Source organism: Ranitomeya imitator, chromosome 3 (genome assembly GCF_032444005.1).
Source record: "Ranitomeya imitator isolate aRanImi1 chromosome 3, aRanImi1.pri, whole genome shotgun sequence".
Taxonomy (NCBI): domain Eukaryota; kingdom Metazoa; phylum Chordata; class Amphibia; order Anura; family Dendrobatidae; genus Ranitomeya; species Ranitomeya imitator.
The window spans coordinates 828,893,303-828,911,066 of NC_091284.1; the positions used below are offsets into that span (position 1 = coordinate 828,893,303).

The 17,764-nt window shown below is 49.4% G+C and overlaps 1 long non-coding RNA gene across 1 annotated transcript in view; it reads left to right on the top strand.

Moving 5' to 3' along the window:
- Positions 1-228: 228 nt before the first annotated feature.
- Positions 229-17,764, top strand: part of LOC138671349 (uncharacterized) — a 48,231-nt gene continuing 30,695 nt past the window's right edge. The window contains exon 1 of the long non-coding RNA XR_011319453.1: positions 229-285. This is a non-coding gene — a long non-coding RNA (uncharacterized lncRNA). The remainder of the gene's footprint in view (positions 286-17,764) is intronic.

Genomic DNA, 17,764 nt, shown 5'->3' on the forward strand with positions numbered 1-17,764 from the left:
ATCACAGCACTTGGACGTCATAAGCACTTTTCTCGCTCCCAGGAACCTCTCATCACACAGCATCCCCCTACACTGGCACGCAGACTGCAGCACAGCTGACACGCACAGCCATCTACTTGTGGCTGGGCTGAGTCATCTGTGGCTTCCCTGTGCACCCCTCGGTTGCCAAGCGACGGAGTCCCGGCACCGCCCCCTGTCCATTTAAGGCGCGCACTTTCACTACACACCAGACAAGCGGGGATTCCGTGTCTGGACACAAGCACAGCACCTATCAGCGTTAATAAGGTAACACCATAGTCCCTGGCATGTTCCCACTTATAGTATGCCACTGGCTGCATTCTCTGCGCATATATACCTAGTGGTACACTACAGTTATATTTATCTTCCTTCATCCACAGTCCAGTCTGTGTGCCTAAACCTATCTGCGCAAATACCAGGTATGCTGCTCCCCCTCCCCTCTCCATAACACGTTCACACATATCTATGCCATTGTAATCCCCTCTCTATTACTACAGACGCAGACCATGCTGTGCCTTATATGACACTACAGTCATTCACTTTTTCATCATAGTACGGTATGTTCCACCCTCATTCCCTTTATCTCACACCCCTTTGCTAGCTATCCGGCGGTCTCACTCAGCCTGACACTTGCTTGTCTATCCCAGTTTTTTTATTGAGATGACCTAAGTACCTCTTGTCATGGATGTGACATTTTGCGTTGTATAACTTTGTGGTTCTCTGAACTATGTACATATTTTCTTTGCACATTATGTTTTTCTTTTGTTTATTTTTGTATATATTTGTAAATAATATTTTCTTTATATCCATGTTTGTAGTAACTGATGAAGGTCCAGATATAGGACCAAAACGTTTTTTTGGCTACTACCATTAAAATCTCACGAGCATTAAGTTGAGTGCCAGGTTCTTTCTTTTAGTAGTCTACCTGGATGACATTCTCATCTACTCTCCAGATACTGACTCCCATCGGAGAGATGTTCGCAAAGTCTTCGACCTCTTACGGGCAAACTCCCTCTACGCTAAGTTGGAGAAGTGTGTGTTTGAGCAGGAGTCCTTGCCTTTCCTTGGTTATATCATTTCTGCCCAGGGTTTGGCTATGGATCCTGCCAAGCTACAGGCGGTAATGGACTGGCAGGAACCCCATTCTCTTAAAGCGGTGCAGCGCTTTATGGGGTTCATTAATTACCATCGCCAGTTCATTCCACACTTCTCAACTTTGGTAGCTCCCTTGGTCGCCCTCACCAAGAAGGGAGCAAATCCCAAGTTGTGGTCAGAGGAGGTCTCCAAGGCCTTTCTCTCGATTAAGTCACACTTCGCTAGCGCTCCCATCCTACATCGCCCCGATGTAGATAAACCATTCATCTTGGAGGTGGATGCCTCATCCGTTGGTGCTGGAGCAGTCCTTTTCCAAAAGGATGCTCAAGGTCGGAAGCATCCTTGCTTCTTCTTCTCCAAAACTTTCACACCAGCGGAGAGGAATTATTCCATCGGGGACAGGGAGTTGCTAGCCATGAAGTTGGCTTTTTCAGAGTGGAGACACCTCTTGGAGGGAGCTCGCTTTCCCTTCCAAGTCTTCACTGACCACAAGAACTTGGTGTATATACAGACGGCCCAGCGGCTAAATTCTCGCCAGGCTAGATGGTCCCTGTTTTTCTCCCGGTTCCATTTTACCCTCCATTTTCTCTCCGGGGAGAAGAACGTTCGTGCCGACGCTCTCTCCCGCTCCGTAGTGTCATCTGAGGAGGAGGAGGAGGAGCCTCGGCTTATTGTCCCGCCTGAGAGCCTGAGAACTGTAGCTCCGGTTTCGCTGGAGTCTGTGCCCCCGGGCAAGACTTTCGTGCCAGCTAACTTGCGACCGGAGGTTCTCTCTTGGGCTCACTCCTCCAGAGTGGGTGGGCATTTTGGGACCAAGAGGACATCTGAGCTTTTGGCGAGAACATATTGGTGGACGCATATGGTCCGAGATGTCAAGGACTATATTCAGGCGTGCGTTTCTTGCGCCCAGAATCGGTCTCCTCGGCAACGGCCTGCTGGGTTGCTTTACCCTCTACCGGTGGCAGACAGGCCCTGGGAGATGGTCGGAATGGACTTTGTGGTGGGCTTACCCAAGTCGCGTGGCTGCTCCATTAATTGGGTTGTCACCGACCATTTCTCTAAGATGGTACATTTGGTACCGCTTCCTCGGTTACCCTCAGCACGGGCCTTGGCGGTGTTGTTCATGAAGCATGTTTTCCGATTGCATGGTATGCCTGATAAGATTGTCAGCGATCGGGGTCCCCAGTTCGCGTCTCGGTTTTGGAGAGAGCTCTGCCGTTTGCTCAGCATAGAGTTAAACCTCTCCTCTGCATATCATCCCGAGACGAATGGGTTGGTGGAGAGAACCAACCAGACTCTGGTGACATATTTGCGACATTTCGTCTCCGCTAGGCAGGATGACTGGGCATCTTTGCTACCTTGGGCGGAATTTGCCTTGAACAACGCCGTAGCCGATTCCACTGGCCAAACTCCTTTTCTCCTTAATTACGGCCAGCATCCGCGTGTTCCTGTGCCCATGCCCGTGTCATCCACCGATTCTAGGGTGGCAGACTGGGCGGTGGAGGCACGGGACATCTGGGACCGCACACAGGATGCCATTCGGGCCTCCAAGGAGAGAATGAGGGTTTCGGCTGATACACACCGGCATCCCGCTCCGGTCTTTGCTCCCGGCGACTTAGTGTGGCTCTCCGCCCGTAACATCAGGCTGCGAGTTGAGTCCACTAAGTTTGCTCCTCGCTACATTGGCCCGTTTAAGGTTCTGGAACAGGTCAACCCTGTGGTTTACCATTTGGCTATTCCTCCACGCCTTGGTATCACCGATACCTTTCACGTTTCCCTCTTAAAGCCCGTTCGTTTGTCTCGCTTTTCTGAGTTATCTGCTGGGACATCGGGTTCATCCACGGATGAGTTTGAGGTGAATGCTATTGTGGGAAGCAAGGTGGTACGTGGCAAAAAATTTTATTTGGTGGATTGGAAGGGTCATGGTCCAGAGGATAGAACCTGGGAGCCTGTGGAGCACATTCGGGCTCCGCTGCTTATTGCGGCTTTTGAGCGTAGTGAGGCTCAAGGAGGGGGGGGCCCTAGGAGGGGGGTAATGTTAGGAGTCGAGTTTCCTCTGCGGCACAGGGGGAATCTCGATCCGTGTCTACTCCGGTCTCCCATTCTGCTTCGCCCGCAGTGGGCTCTGCTCAGCAGAGGCGTCGCTCCCAGCGTCTTGCTGGGACTGATTCTGTGCAGGGAGTTACTGCTGCCTTTCCTGGCTCTCCTGTTGTACTCTGCACTGATCTGCGGCGAGCTGGCTTCTCTGGGACTAAGTCCTTATTTGCACACACTGAGCATGCCCAGGGCAAGATCTCCCATTGGAGATCAAGGGTCACATGCTCAGGTACTGCAGCACATTCTATTGGTCCTCCTGGAAGGTCTTGGAAGGGCAAAACTTCAGTAGCAGCTTCCTGTGCTGCACCTATATAAACTGCGCATGACCGCACGGCCATGCGCTAGTATTGTCTTGTTATAATGTGTGTGTGTAGATGGATGTATGTCGAAGGATGAAAGCTCCTAAGTATCCCTCCCTAGTTGTTGACTGTTCGCGGATGATGGTAGCTATCTAGCGCCCGACTTGCCATCTACACGTAACACACATCTCAGTGTCCTTTGGCTGTGTCCACCAGTACGGCGCCGTGCGCTTCCTCTGCGCTTTCCTTGCCCAAGCCTGGGTGGATAGTGGCGTCCGTCAGTGCGGCACCGCACGCACTCTCGTGCCTTAAGTTTCTATTTACAAGTTTCCTTACACACCCAGTTGTGGTGTTGTGCCAGCAAGAGTCTAATCGGACTTCAATCCCGGATTGGGGTTGTGTTCGCTGACTCCTTGCTCGCATTCTATGTGCGGTACTGCGGTCCTGTGACGTAACAGAATCGCTTCTTTCACGCAGGGTGAAGTTAACCCATGTGTGTATACCTAGTACCGCCATATTGTCCGTCTTGCTAGCTGCAGGGTCTTTTACCTGCACGGTGGACCTCGGACTGCGAACGCACCTAGTTTCTTACCATCTATACTTGGTGCGTTCCGCCAGTCCTTAACACACGGGTGCTTGCGCCAAGTGGCGAGACCACGGCCCCGTGGGGGGAGTTTGGCCATTTTGGGAGGTGTAAACTTATCATATGCTGGACAAACAGCTGCTGCAAATTACGAGATTGGAAAAGTCAGTCAGAGCAGTCCACAAGCAAGACCTTTTCATAGGAAAGCTAGGTGCCAGCCGGGAAAGGTGGGGCAAAAGAATTCGAAATCCAGTTGTGGTTCATTTTAATGAAGGTTAGATCATCTACATTTTGGGTAGCCAGACGAGTCCTTTTTTCGGTTAATATTGAACCTGCAGCACTGAATACTCTTTCTGATAGGACACTAGCTGCTGGGCAAGCAAGCTCCTGCAATGCATATTCTGCCAATTCTGGCCAGGTGTCAGGGTGATTTGTGTTCTGCTGTCTCTGGTGTCCACCTGTTCTATTAGGATTTGGGAGTTTCCTATTTAACTGGGCTTTCTTGTCTTTTCCCCGCCAGCTATCAAGGTTATCAGAGTGTTTTGTTACCTCAGCTTCTGGCTTCAGTAATCTTCAGGACAAGCTAAGTTTTGATTTTCTTGTTCCACGTTTTGTTTTATTTTTGTCTTGTCCAGCTTGCATATAATTGTCTCTTTGCTGCTGGTTGCTTTAGTGGGCTGTAATTGCTCCTCATGTTCCATGAGTTGGAACATGAGTTCAAGTAATTACAGGATGGTTTTTTGAAGGGTTTTTTGCTGACCGCGCAGTTTACTTTTGTATCCTCTGCTATCTAGTTTTAGCGGGCCTCATTTTGCTGAATCTGTTTTCATACTGTGTATGTGCCTTCCTCTCATTTCACCGTCATTATATGTGGGGGGCTGCTATTTCTATGGGGTATTTCTCTGGAGGCAAGAGAGGTCTGTGTTTCTTCTAATAGGGGAAGTTAGATCTTCGGCTGGTGCGAGACGTCTAGGATCAACGTAGGCACGTTCCCCGGCTATTGTTATTTGTGTGTACAGGTTTAGGGTCGCGGTCAGCTCAGGTTCCATCACCCTAGAGCTCGTTGGTGCTTGTCCTTTTGTGATTCCCTGCCATTGGAATCATGACAGTATAGCCGGCCAAAATGTTTGGGCTGAAGTAGGAGGAAAAGTAGTCTGAGGAAGTTTTTTTTTTTTTTTCTCTCCTCTGAGGTTGCTGCCTAGCCTTAATTGCAGCCAGGCTGATTTTTTTTTTTTCCTCCTCTTAATCCTTGAATGGCTCTGACCTTAGCTGTTTATCATGGACGTCCAGAGTTTAGCTTCTAGCTTGAATAATCTTGCTGCTAAGGTTCAAAATATACAAGATTTTGTTGTACATGCTCCTATGTCTGAACCTAGAATTCCTATTCCAGAGTTCTTTGCTGGAGATAGATCTAGTTTTCTGAATTTTAGGAACAATTGCAAGCTGTTCCTTTCTTTGAAATCTCGCTCTTCTGGAGACCCTGCTCAGCAGGTTAAGATTATTATATCTTTCCTGCGGGGTGACCCTCAAAATTGGGCATTTGCATTGGCACCAGGGGATCCTGCGTTGCTTAATGTGGATGCGTTTTTTCTGGCATTGGGTTTGCTCTATGAGGAACCTAACCAGGAGATTCAGGCTGAAAAAGCTTTATTAGCTCTCTCTCAGGGGCAAGATGAAGCAGAAATATATTGTCAAAAATTTCGGAAATGGTCAGTGCTTACTCAGTGGAATGAGTGCGCCCTGGCTGCAAAGTTCAGAGATGGCCTTTCTGAGGCCATTAAAGATGTTATGGTGGGGTGCGCCTACGGGTCTGAATGAGTCTATGACTATGGCTATTCAGATTGATCGGCGTTTATGGGAGCGCAAACCTGTGCACCATTTGGCGGTGTCTTCTGAACAGGCACTTGAGACAATGCAATGTGATAGAGTTCAGTCTAGAAGTGAACGGCAAAACTATAGGCGGAAAAATGGGTTGTGCTTTTATTGTGGTGATTCAGCTCATGTTATATCAGCATGCTCTAAACGCACAAAAAAGGTTGATAAGTCTGTTGCCATTAGTACGTTACAGTCTAAGTTCATTCTGTCTGTGACTCTGATTTGCTCATTATCATCCATTTCCGTCGATGCCTATGTAGATTCAGGCGCTGCCCTGAGTCTTATGGATTGGTCATTTGCCAAGCGATGTGGATTTAGTCTTGAGCCTCTGGAAGTCCCTATTCCTTTGAAGGGAATTGACTCTACACCTTTAGCTATGAATAAACCTCAGTACTGGACACAAGTGACCATGCGTATGACTCCCGTTCATCAGGAGGTGATTCGCTTCCTGGTATTGTATAATTTACATGATGTTCTAGTACTTGGTCTGCCATGGTTACAAACTCATAATCCAGTCCTTGACTGGAAAACAATGTCTGTGTTAAGCTGGGGATGTCAGGGGGTTCATGATGATGCACCTCCGATTTCTATCGCTTCATCTACTCCTTCTGAGGTTCCTGTATTTTTGTCGGATTATCGGGATGTTTTTGAGGAGCCTAAGCTCAGTTTGCTTCCTCCTCACAGGGATTGCGATTGTGCTATAGATTTAATTCCTGGTAGTAAATTTCCTAAAGGTCGTTTGTTCAATCTGTCAGTGCCAGAGCATACTGCTATGTGGGATTATGTTAAGGAGTCCTTGGAAAAGGGACATATCCGTCCATCTTCGTCCCCTTTGGGAGCAGGTTTTTTTTTCGTGGCCAAAAAAGATGGGTCCTTGAGGCCTTGTATAGATTATCGTCTTTTGAATAAGATTATCGTAAAATATCAGTATCCTTTGCCTTTGTTGACTGATTTGTTTGCTCGCATTAAGGGGGCTAAATGGTTCACTAAGATTGATCTTCGGGGTGCGTATAATCTTATACGAATAAAGCAAGGTGATGAGTGGAAAACCGCATTTAATACGCCTGAGGGCCATTTTGAGTATTTGGTAATGCCTTTCGGACTTTCTAATGCTCCTTCAGTCTTCCAGTCCTTTATGCACGATATTTTCCGTGAATATCTGGATAAATTTATGATTGTGTATTTAGATGATATTTTGGTTTTTTCTGATGACTAGGAGTCTCATGTTCAGCAGGTCAGGAAGGTGTTTCAGGTCCTGCGAGCTAATTCCTTGTTTGTAAAGGGCTCAAAGTGTCTCTTTGGAGTCCAGAAGATTTCTTTCTTGGGGTATATTTTTTCCCCTTCTACTATTGAGATGGATCCCGTCAAGGTTCGGGCTATTTGTGACTGGACGCAGCCTACATCTCTTAAGAGTCTGCAGAAGTTCTTAGGCTTTGCTAATTTCTATCGTCGTTTTATAACTAATTTTTCTAGTGTTGTTAAGCCTTTGACGGATTTGACTAAGAAGGGTGCTGATGTTGCTGATTGGTCTCCTGCGGCTGTGGAGGCCTTTCGGGCACTTAAACGCCGGTTTTCTTCTGCTCCTGTGTTGCGTCAGCCTGATGTTCCGCTTCCTTTCCAAGTTGAGGTTGATGCTTCCGAGATTGGAGCGGGGGCGGTTTTGTCACAGAGAAGCTCCGATTGCTCGGTGATGAAGCCATGTGCGTTCTTTTCTAGAAAATTTTCGCCCGCTGAGCGGAATTATGATGTGGGTAATCGGGAACTTTTGGCCATGAAGTGGGCATTTGAGGAGTGGCGTCATTGGCTGGAGGGTGCTAGACATCGTGTGGTGGTCTTGACTGATCACAAAAATTTGATTTACCTTGAGTCTGCCAGGCGTCTGAATCCTAGACAGGCTCGTTGGTCACTGTTTTTCTCTTGTTTCAATTTTGTGGTTTCATACCTGCCAGGTTCAAAGAATGTGAAGGCGGATGCTCTTTCTAGGAGTTTTGTGCCTGACTCCCCTGGAAATTCTGAGCCCACTGGTATCCTTAGGGATGGGGTGATTTTGTCGGCCGTCTTCCCAGACTTGCGACGTGCTTTGCAGGAGTTTCAGGCGGGTAAACCTGATCGTTGTCCGCCTGAGAGACTGTTTGTTCTGGATAGTTGGACCAGTAGAGTCATCTCCGAGGTCCATTCTTCTGCGTTGGCAGGTCATCCTGGAATATTTGGTACTAGAGACTTGGTGGCCAGGTCTTTTTGGTGGCCTTCCTTGTCGAGGGATGTGCGTTCTTTTGTGCAGTCTTGTGAGGTTTGTGCTCGGGCTAAGCCTTGCTGTTCTCGAGCCAGTGGATTGTTGTCACCTTTGCCTATCCCGAAGAGGCCTTGGACGCACATTTCCATGGACTTTATTTCGGATCTCCCTGTCTCTCAAAAAATGTCTGTCATCTGGGTTGTGTGTGACCGCTTTTCTAAAATGGTTCATCTTGTACCCTTGCCTAAGTTGCCTTCCTCCTCTGAGTTGGTCCCTGTGTTTTTCCAGAACGTGGTTCGTTTGCATGGGATTCCGGAGAACATCGTTTCTGACAGGGGATCCCAGTTTGTGTCTAGATTTTGGCGGACGTTCTGTGCTAAGATGGGCATTGATTTGTCCTTTTCGTCTGCATTCCATCCTCAGACGAATGGCCAGACGGAGCGAACTAATCAGACCTTGGAAACTTATTTGAGGTGTTTTGTTTCTGCTGATCAGGATGACTGGGTTACCTTTTTGCCGCTGGCCGAGTTTGCCCTTAATAATCGGGCTAGTTCTGCTACCTTGGTTTCTCCTTTCTTTTGTAATTTGGGGTTTCATCCTCGTTTTTCCTCTGGTCAGGTGGAGCCTTCTGATTATCCTGGAGTGGACATGGTGGTGGATGGGTTGCATCGGATTTGGAGTCATGTGGTGGACAATTTGAAGTTGTCCCAGGAGAAGGCTCAGCAGTTTGCTAATCGCCGTCGCCGCGTGGGTCCTCGACTTCGTGTTGGGGACTTGGTGTGTTTGTCTTCTCGTTTTGTTCCTATGAAGGTCTCTTCTCCTAAGTTCAAGCCTCGGTTCATCGGTCCTTATAGGATCTTGGAAATTCTTAACCCTGTGTCGTTTCGTTTGGATCTCCCGGCATCGTTTACTATTCATAATGTGTTCCATCGGTCGTTGTTGCGGAGGTATGAGGTACCTGTTGTTCCTTCGCTTGAGCCTCCTGCTCCGGTGCTGGTGGAGGGAGAATTGGAGTATGTTGTGGAGAAGATCTTGGATTCTCGTGTTTCCAGACGGAAACTCCAATATTTGGTCAAGTGGAAGGGTTATGGTCAGGAGGATAATTCTTGGGTGATTGCCTCTGATGTTCATGCTGATGATTTAGTCCGCGCTTTTCATAGGGCTCATCCTGGTCGCCCTGGTGGTTCTCGTGAGGGTTCGGTGACCCCTCCTCAAGGGGGGGGTACTGTTGTGAGTTCTGTTTTTGGGCTCCCTCTGGTGGTTACTGATGGTACTGGGTGATTTGTGTTCTGCTGTCTCTGGTGTCCACCTGTTCTATTAGGATTTGGGAGTTTCCTATTTAACCGGGCTTTCTTGTCTTTTCCCCGCCGGCTATCAAGGTTATCAGAGTGTTTTGTTACCTCAGCTTCTGGCTTCAGTAATCTTCAGGACAAGCTAAGTTTTGATTTTCTTGTTCCACGTTTTGTTTTATTTTTGTCTTGTCCAGCTTGCATATAATTGTTTCTTTGCTGCTGGTTGCTTTAGTGGGCTGTAATTGCTCCTCATGTTCCATGAGTTGGAACATGAGTTCAAGTAATTACAGGATGGTTTTTTGAAGGGTTTTTTGCTGACCGCGCAGTTTACTTTTGTATCCTCTGCTATCTAGTTTTAGCGGGCCTCATTTTGCTGAATCTGTTTTCATACTGTGTATGTGCCTTCCTCTCATTTCACCGTCATTATATGTGGGGGGCTGCTATATCTGTGGGGTATTTCTCTGGAGGCAAGAGAGGTCTGTGTTTCTTCTAATAGGGGAAGTTAGATCTTCGGCTGGTGCGAGACGTCTAGGATCAACGTAGGCACGTTCCCCGGCTATTGTTATTTGTGTGTACAGGTTTAGGGTCGCGGTCAGCTCAGGTTCCATCACCCTAGAGCTCGTTGGTGCTTGTCCTTTTGTGATTCCCTGCCATTGGAATCATGACAGTAACTATACTGGATAAATGTTGTCTCCTGTCACTTTGAATTGATGCTGCAGTACCTGTCCTGTCTGCGGTCATAGCAAAATCACTCCACAACCTGGTCAGAAAACCCCTCTGTCCAACGCCACTTCTGATTTGTGCACCTGTAACACCTCTGGCCTGCTGCCCCCTGCAGCTCGTGTGATAACGCTCACCGTCGCTGTGTGCTGGGAATGCCTGAATCAAACGGTCAACAAGAGTTGATTGTTTGGTTGCTAATATTTGTTCCAAGTTCTCATGTGGCATAATATTTTGCAATTTGCCTTTATAGCGAGGATCCAGGAGGCAGGCCAACCAGTAATCGTCATCAGTCATCATTTTACTAATGCGTGGGTCCCTTTTGAGGATACGTAAGGCATAATCCGCCATGTGGGCCAAAGTTCCAGTTGTCAAATCTGCAGTCGTGCTGGGTTGAGGGGCAGTTTCAGGCAAATCTTCGTCACTTGTCTCCCTAAAAAAACCTGAACCCGGCCTTGCAACGCCACCAGTTGCTATTGGCCCCGGAGAAGCTTCCTCATTAAAAAAATACTCATCCCCATCATCCTCCTCATCCTCCTGTTCGCCTGGTACCTCGTGCTGTACACTGCCCTGACCAGACAATGGCTGACTGTCATCAAGGCTTTCCTCTTCCTCTGCTGCAGACGCCTGCTCCTTTATGTGCGTCAAGCTTTGCATCAGCAGACGCATTAGGGGGATGCTCATGCTTATTATGGCGTTGTCTGCACTAACCAGCCGTGTGCATTCCTCAAAACACTGAAGGACTTGACACATGTCTTGTACCTTCGACCACTGCACACCTGACAACTCCATGTCTGCCATCCTACTGCCTGCCCTTGTATGTGTATCCTCCCACAAAAACATAACAGCACGCCTCTGTTCGCACAGTCTCTGAAGCATGTGCAGTGTTGAGTTCCACCTTGTTGCAACGTCGATGATTAGGCGATGCTGGGGAAGGTTCAAAGACCGCTGATAGGTCTGCATACGGCTGGAGTGTACGGGCGAATGGCGGATATGCGAGCAAAGTCCGCGCACTTTGAGGAGCAGGTCGGATAACCCCGGATAACTTTTCAGGAAGCACTGCACCACCAGGTTTAAGGTGTGAGCAAGGCAAGGATTGTGTTTCAGTTGGGAAAGGGAGATGGCAGCCATGAAATTCCTTCCGTTATCACTCACTACCTTGCCTGCCTCAAGATCTACAGTGCCCAGCCACGACTGCGTTTCTTTCTGCAAGAACTCGGACAGAACTTCCGCGGTGTGTCTGTTGTCGCCCAAACACTTCATAGCCAATACAGCCTGCTGACGCTTGCCAGTAGCTGCCCCATAATGGGACACCTGGTGTGCAACAGTGGCAGCTGCGGATGGAGTGGTTGTGCGACTGCGTTCTGTGGACGAGCTCTCGCTTCTGCAGGAGGACAAGGAGGAGGGGGTGCGAACGGCTACAGCCGTTTCCTAGACCATGGGCTAGGCAGAACTGTCCCAAAATTGCTGTCCCCTGTGGACCCTGCATCCACCATATTCACCCAGTGTGCCGTGATGGACACGTAACGTCCCTGGCCATGCCTACTGGTCCATGCATCTTGTCAGGTGCACCTTTGTACTCACAGATTGCCTGAGTGCATGGACGATGCGCTCTTTAACATGCTGGTGGAGGGCTGGGATGGCTTTTCTCGAAAAGATGTGTCGACTGGGTAGCTTGTAGCGTGGTACAGCGTAGTCTATCAGGGCTTTGAAAGCTTCGCTTTCAACTAACCGGTAGGGCATCATCTCTAACGAGATTAGTCTAGCTATGTGGGCGTTCAAACCCTGTGTACGCGGATGCGAGGCTGAGTACTTCCTTTTTCTAACGAGAGTCTCATGTAGGGTGAGCTGGACTGGAGAGCTGGAGATCGTGGAACTAGCGGGGGTGCCGGTGGACATGGCAGACTGAGAGACGGTTGGAGACGGTATTCTTGCCGGTGCCCTAGATGCAGTGTTTCCTACTACGAAACTGGTGATTCCCTGACCCTGACTGCTTTGGCCTGGCAACGAAACCTGCACAGATACTGCAGGTGGTGCGGAAAATGGTGGCCTTACAGTGACGGAAGGGATGTAGCGTTGCTGACTAGCTTCATTGGCCGAGGGTGCTACAACCTTAAGGGACGTTTGGTAGTTAGTCCAGGCTTGCAAATGCATGGTGGTTAAATGTCTATGCATGCAACTGGTATTTAGACTTTTCAGATTCTGACCTCTGCTTAAGGTAGTTGAACATTTTTGACAGATGACTTTGCGCTGATCAATTGGATGTTGTTTAAAAAAATCCAGACTGCACTCTTTCTAGCATCGGATACCTTTTCAGGCATTGCAGACTGAGCTTTAACCGGATGGCCACACTGTCCTCCAACAGGTTTTGGCTTTGCCACGCGTTTTGGGCCAGATACGGGCCCGGCAGATGGAACCTGTTGCGATGTTGATGCCTGCTGCGACCCCTCCTCCTCCGCTTCAGAACTACTGCCGCCTGCACCCTGTTCCCCCAATGGCTGCCAATCGGGGTCAACAACTGGGTCATCTATGACCTCCTCTTCTATCTCGTGTGCAACTTCGTCTGTGTCACCGTGTAAGCCGGTGGTATAGCGTTCGTGATGGGGCACCATAGTCTCATCAGGGTCTGATTCTGGATCAGTACACTGCGAGGGCAATGTTGTGGTCTGAGTCAAAGGAACAGCATAGTAATCTGGCTGTGGCTGTGCATCTGTGCACTCCATGTCCGATTCAACTTGTAATGGGCATGGCCTGTTAACTGTTTCACTTTCTAACCCAGGAACGGTATGTGTAAAGAGCTCCATGGAGTAACCCGTTGTGTCGCCTGACGCATCCTTCTCTGTTGTTGTTTTTGCTGAACAGGACAATGGAGCGACTTGTCCCTGAGCGTGAACATCCACTAACGACGCGCTGCTTTTACATTTAGCAGTTTCAGAAGAGGAGGCAAAAGAGCTAGAGGCTGAGTCAACAAGGAAAGCCAAAACTTCCTCTTGCTGCTCCGGCTTTAAAAGCGGTTTTCCTACTCCCAGAAAAGGGAGCGTTCGAGGCCTTGTGTAGCCAGACGACGAACCTGGCTCCACAGCTCGAGACTTAGGTGCTATATTGTTTTTCCCACGACCACCTGATGCTCCACCACCACTACCATCATTACCATCTGGCAATGAACGCCCACGTCCACGACCTCTTCCACCAGACTTCCTCATTGTTTTAAAAACGTAACCAAAGTAACGGTATTTGTTACTGTACAACAACTTACAAGGTGAACTCAAACTTCTGTAGGATTTAGATATCCCTTTATAGGTGGGTGAGACTGCAAGGAAAATCAGGCACAATGTTACACACTCGGTTTTCTGTGGCACCAAAGGAGAGAGATGCTACACACGCAGGACTGTCACTCAAGCACAAATGCCAATATTAATCTCCCACTATTTTTTTTTTTTTTCAGGGAGAATTTAAATACCAAAATAAAAAAAACAGACACTAGGCTTTCTGTGGCCCACAATTTGAGAGAGATGGCACAGACAGGACGGGCACAGAAGCACAAAGGCCAATATTAATCTCCCACTATTTATTTTTTTTCAGGGAGAATTTAAATACCAAAATAAAAAAAACAGACACTAGGCTTTCTGTGACCCACAATTTGAGAGAGATGGCACAGACAGGACGGGCACAGAGGCCCGTTAGGAGTTGAGTTTCCTCTGCTGCACAGGGGGAATCTCGATCCGTGTCTGCTGCGGTCTCCCATTCAGCATCGGCCGCAGTGGGGTCTGCTCAGCGGAGACATCACTCCCAGCGTCTCGCTGAGGCTGATTCTGTGCATAGGGTCACTACTGCCTTTTCTGGCTTTCCTATGGTACCCTGCACTGATCTGCGGCGAGCAGGCCTCTCTGGGACTAAGTCCTTATTTACACACACTGAGCATGCCCAGGGCAAGGTCTCCCATTGGAGGTCGGGGGTCACATGCTCAGGTACTGCAGCGCATCCCATTGGTCCTCCAGGAAGGTCCTGAAAGGGCAAAACTTTGGTAGCAGGTTCCTGTGCTGCTACTATATAAGCTGCGCATGACCGCACGGCCATGCGCTAGTATTGTCTAATGTTATGTGCTTTGCGCCAGTGTGGTCACATGTGTGTGTGTTCAGGGACCCGGCTGAAATAAGCCCCTAGAATGCTGGCTCCTCCGGCGAGGAGTTATGTGTATTTGTGTGACCACTGACTGCTCTCTGTTTGGGCAGTTAGCCTGTGCCTCTGTGGAGTCGAACAGGGAACAGTGCTTACCTTTCACGGCTACTCAGTGAAGTAACTGAGTTAGTCTATACCGCCATATAGCTCCGCCGTTTGCTAGCAGCAGGTACTCCTGCACGGTGGACCCTGGGCTGCGAACGCACCAATATCAATAAATATCTCTATTTACTCGGTGCGTTCCGCTAGCCTTAACAGAATACTAGCGCCAGGGTCTGGCTAGTAAATGGTGGACATTCAGCAATCTTTGCGGTATATCCAGCAGCTGGAGGGTAGGTTGGCGGCTCTCGAGAGCTCAACCTCAGCCGTGGATGTTACCGCAGTTGCTGTACAGGCTGCTAGCGTGGCTGCAGCAACCTTGTCCACTGCCACCCCTGTTCCGACACTATCTCGCCTCCCGCTGCCAGAAAAATTTTCTGGAAATAGCAAGACTTGTAGGGGATTCGTGAGTCAGTGCTCTATTCACCTCGAGCTCCTGGCTGCACGTTTTCCTACAGAGCGGGCTAAGGTGGGATTTATTGTGTCTCTCTTGTCAGACAGGGCGTTGGGGTGGGCTACGCCGCTGTGGGAGCGTGGTGATCATGTGGTGCAGAGTGCTCCGTTGTTCCTGAGCACTCTGAAAAAGGTCTTTTTAGGACCTCAAGTCACCCATGACACAGCGCTCCAACTACTGGCATTAACTCAGGGTGAGTCCTTGGTCAGCCATTTTTCCGTCCGCTTCCGTACTTTAGCTTCCGAGCTGGAGTGGTCGGATAAAGCCCTTATCCCCATATTTTGGAGGGGCCTGGCTGACCACGTTAAGGACGCTCTGGCCACTAGGGAGATTCCTGCCACACTGGATGAGTTAATAACTGTCTCTACTCGTATTGACCTCCGTTTTAACGAGCGGAGGTTGGAGCGAGCCCAGTGTAGGCAGAGGTTTCGGCTGGTTCCCACCTTCGCCAAACCTTTGGAATCTCCAGTCCAGGCATCCGAGTCACATGAGGCCTTAGAGGTGACACGAGCGGGATCCAAGTCTCATTCCGCCCGTGCACATAAGGTCCGTCATGTTTGCCAGCAGTCAGGACACCTTGCCTCCAAGGGTCCTCAGCGGTCGGGGAAACGTCAGCGTCTAGTGGCATTTGGAGGAGGTACACTAGACACGGCGACGTTTGCCTCAAAGTTGTCCTTCAAGGGGACAATTACCATAGGCCCATCTACTCTTATGGTCGAGCTATGCGTGGATTCTGGGGCAGAGGGTAACTTTATGTCTTCCGCTTTTGCCCAGCGTCACGCAATACCCTTGGTGATGCTCGCCAAGCCAGTAACCGTTCGAGTGGTTAATGGGTCAACACTACCTTCACAGATTACCCACCAAACCATTCCTTTCACGCTATCTGTGTCTCCATCACATCAGGAGATAATCTCCCTATTAGTCATTCCTGAGGGAATTGATGAGGTCCTGTTGGGGATACCATGGCTTCGCTACCATTCTCCTCATATTGAGTGGTCCTCTGGGAGAATTTTGGGATGGAGTAAATCCTGCGAGGGTAGATGTCAGAGGGAGTGCGTTCAGGTTGCTACTACACAGGTACCCGCAGATCTTTCCTCTCTCCCCAAGCACTATTGGCCCTATGCAGACGTGTTCTCCAAAAGAGCTGCGGAGACCCTTCCGCCTCACCGCCCCTATGACTGTCCTATTGACGTCTTGCCTGGTGCTGAGCCTCCCCGGGGTCGAGTCTATCCGTTATCTCTCCCGGAGATGGAGGCAATGTCCCAGTACATCCAAGAGTATCTGGCAAGAGGATTCATTAGGAAGTCAGTGTCACCGGCAGGGGCTGGGTTCTTCTTCGTACAGAAGAAGACTGGAGACTTACATCCATGCATAGACTACAGGGGTCTTAACGTCATCACCGTTAAGAACAAGTACCCATTACCCCTGATATCTGAGCTTTTTGATAGGCTACGGGGAGCAAGGGTATTTACAAAGTTAGATCTGCGGGGTGCTTACAACCTGATTCGCATCCGTGAGGGGGATGAATGGAAGACGGCTTTTAACACCAGGGATGGGCACTGTGAATATCTGGTGATGCCCTTCGGGCTCTGTAATGCCCCAGCCGTTTTCCAAGACTTTGTGAACGACATCTTCCGGGATATGCTCACCACATCGGTCGTAGTCTATCTGGATGATATTCTCATCTACTCTCCAGATATTGACTCCCATCGGAGAGATGTTCGCAAAGTCTTCGACCTCTTACGGGCAAACTCCCTCTATGCCAAGTTGGAGAAGTGTGTGTTTGAGCAGGAGTCCTTGCCTTTCCTTGGTCATATCATCTCTGCCCAGGGTTTGGCTATGGATCCTGCCAAGCTACAGGCTGTAATGGACTGGCAGGAACCCCATTCTCTTAAAGCGGTGCAGCGCTTTATGGGGTTCATTAATTACTATCGCCAGTTCATTCCACACTTCTCAACTTTGGTAGCTCCCTTGGTTGCCCTCACCAAGAAGGGAGCAAATCCCAAGTTGTGGTCAGAGGAGGTCTCCAAGGCCTTTCTCTCGATTAAGTCACACTTCGCTAGCGCTCCCATCCTACATCGCCCAGATGTAGATAAACCATTTATCTTGGAGGTGAATGCCTCATCCGTTGGTGCTGGAGCAGTCCTCTTCCAAAAGGATGCTCAAGGTCGGAAGCATCCTTGCTTCTTCTTCTCCAAGACCTTCACACCAGCGGAGAGGAATTATTCCATCGGGGACAGGGAGTTGCTAGCCATGAAGTTGGCTTTTTCAGAGTGGAGACACCTATTGGAGGGAGCTCGCTTTCCCTTCCAAGTCTTCACTGACCACAAGAACTTGGTGTATATACAGACGGCCCAGCGGCTGAATTCTCGCCAGGCTAGATGGTCCCTGTTCTTCTCCCGGTTCCATTTTACGCTCCATTTTCTCTCCGGGGAGAAGAACGTTCGTGCCGACGCTCTCTCCCGCTCCATAGTGTCATCTGAGGAGGAGGAGGAGCCTCGGCTTATTGTCCCTTCTGAGAACCTGAGAACTGTAGCTCCGGTTTCGCTAGAGTCTGTGCCCCCGGGCAAGACTTTCGTGCCAGCTAACTTGCGGCCGGAGGTTCTCTCTTGGGCTCACTCCTCCAGAGTGGGTGGGCATTTTGGGACCAAGAGGACATCTGAGCTTTTGGCGAGAACATATTGGTGGCCGCATATGGCCCGAGATGTCAGGGACTATATTCAGGCATGCGTTTCTTGTGCCCAGAATCGGTCTCCTCGGCAATGGCCTGCTGGGTTGCTTTACCCTCTACCGGTGGCAGACAGGCTCTGGGAGATGGTC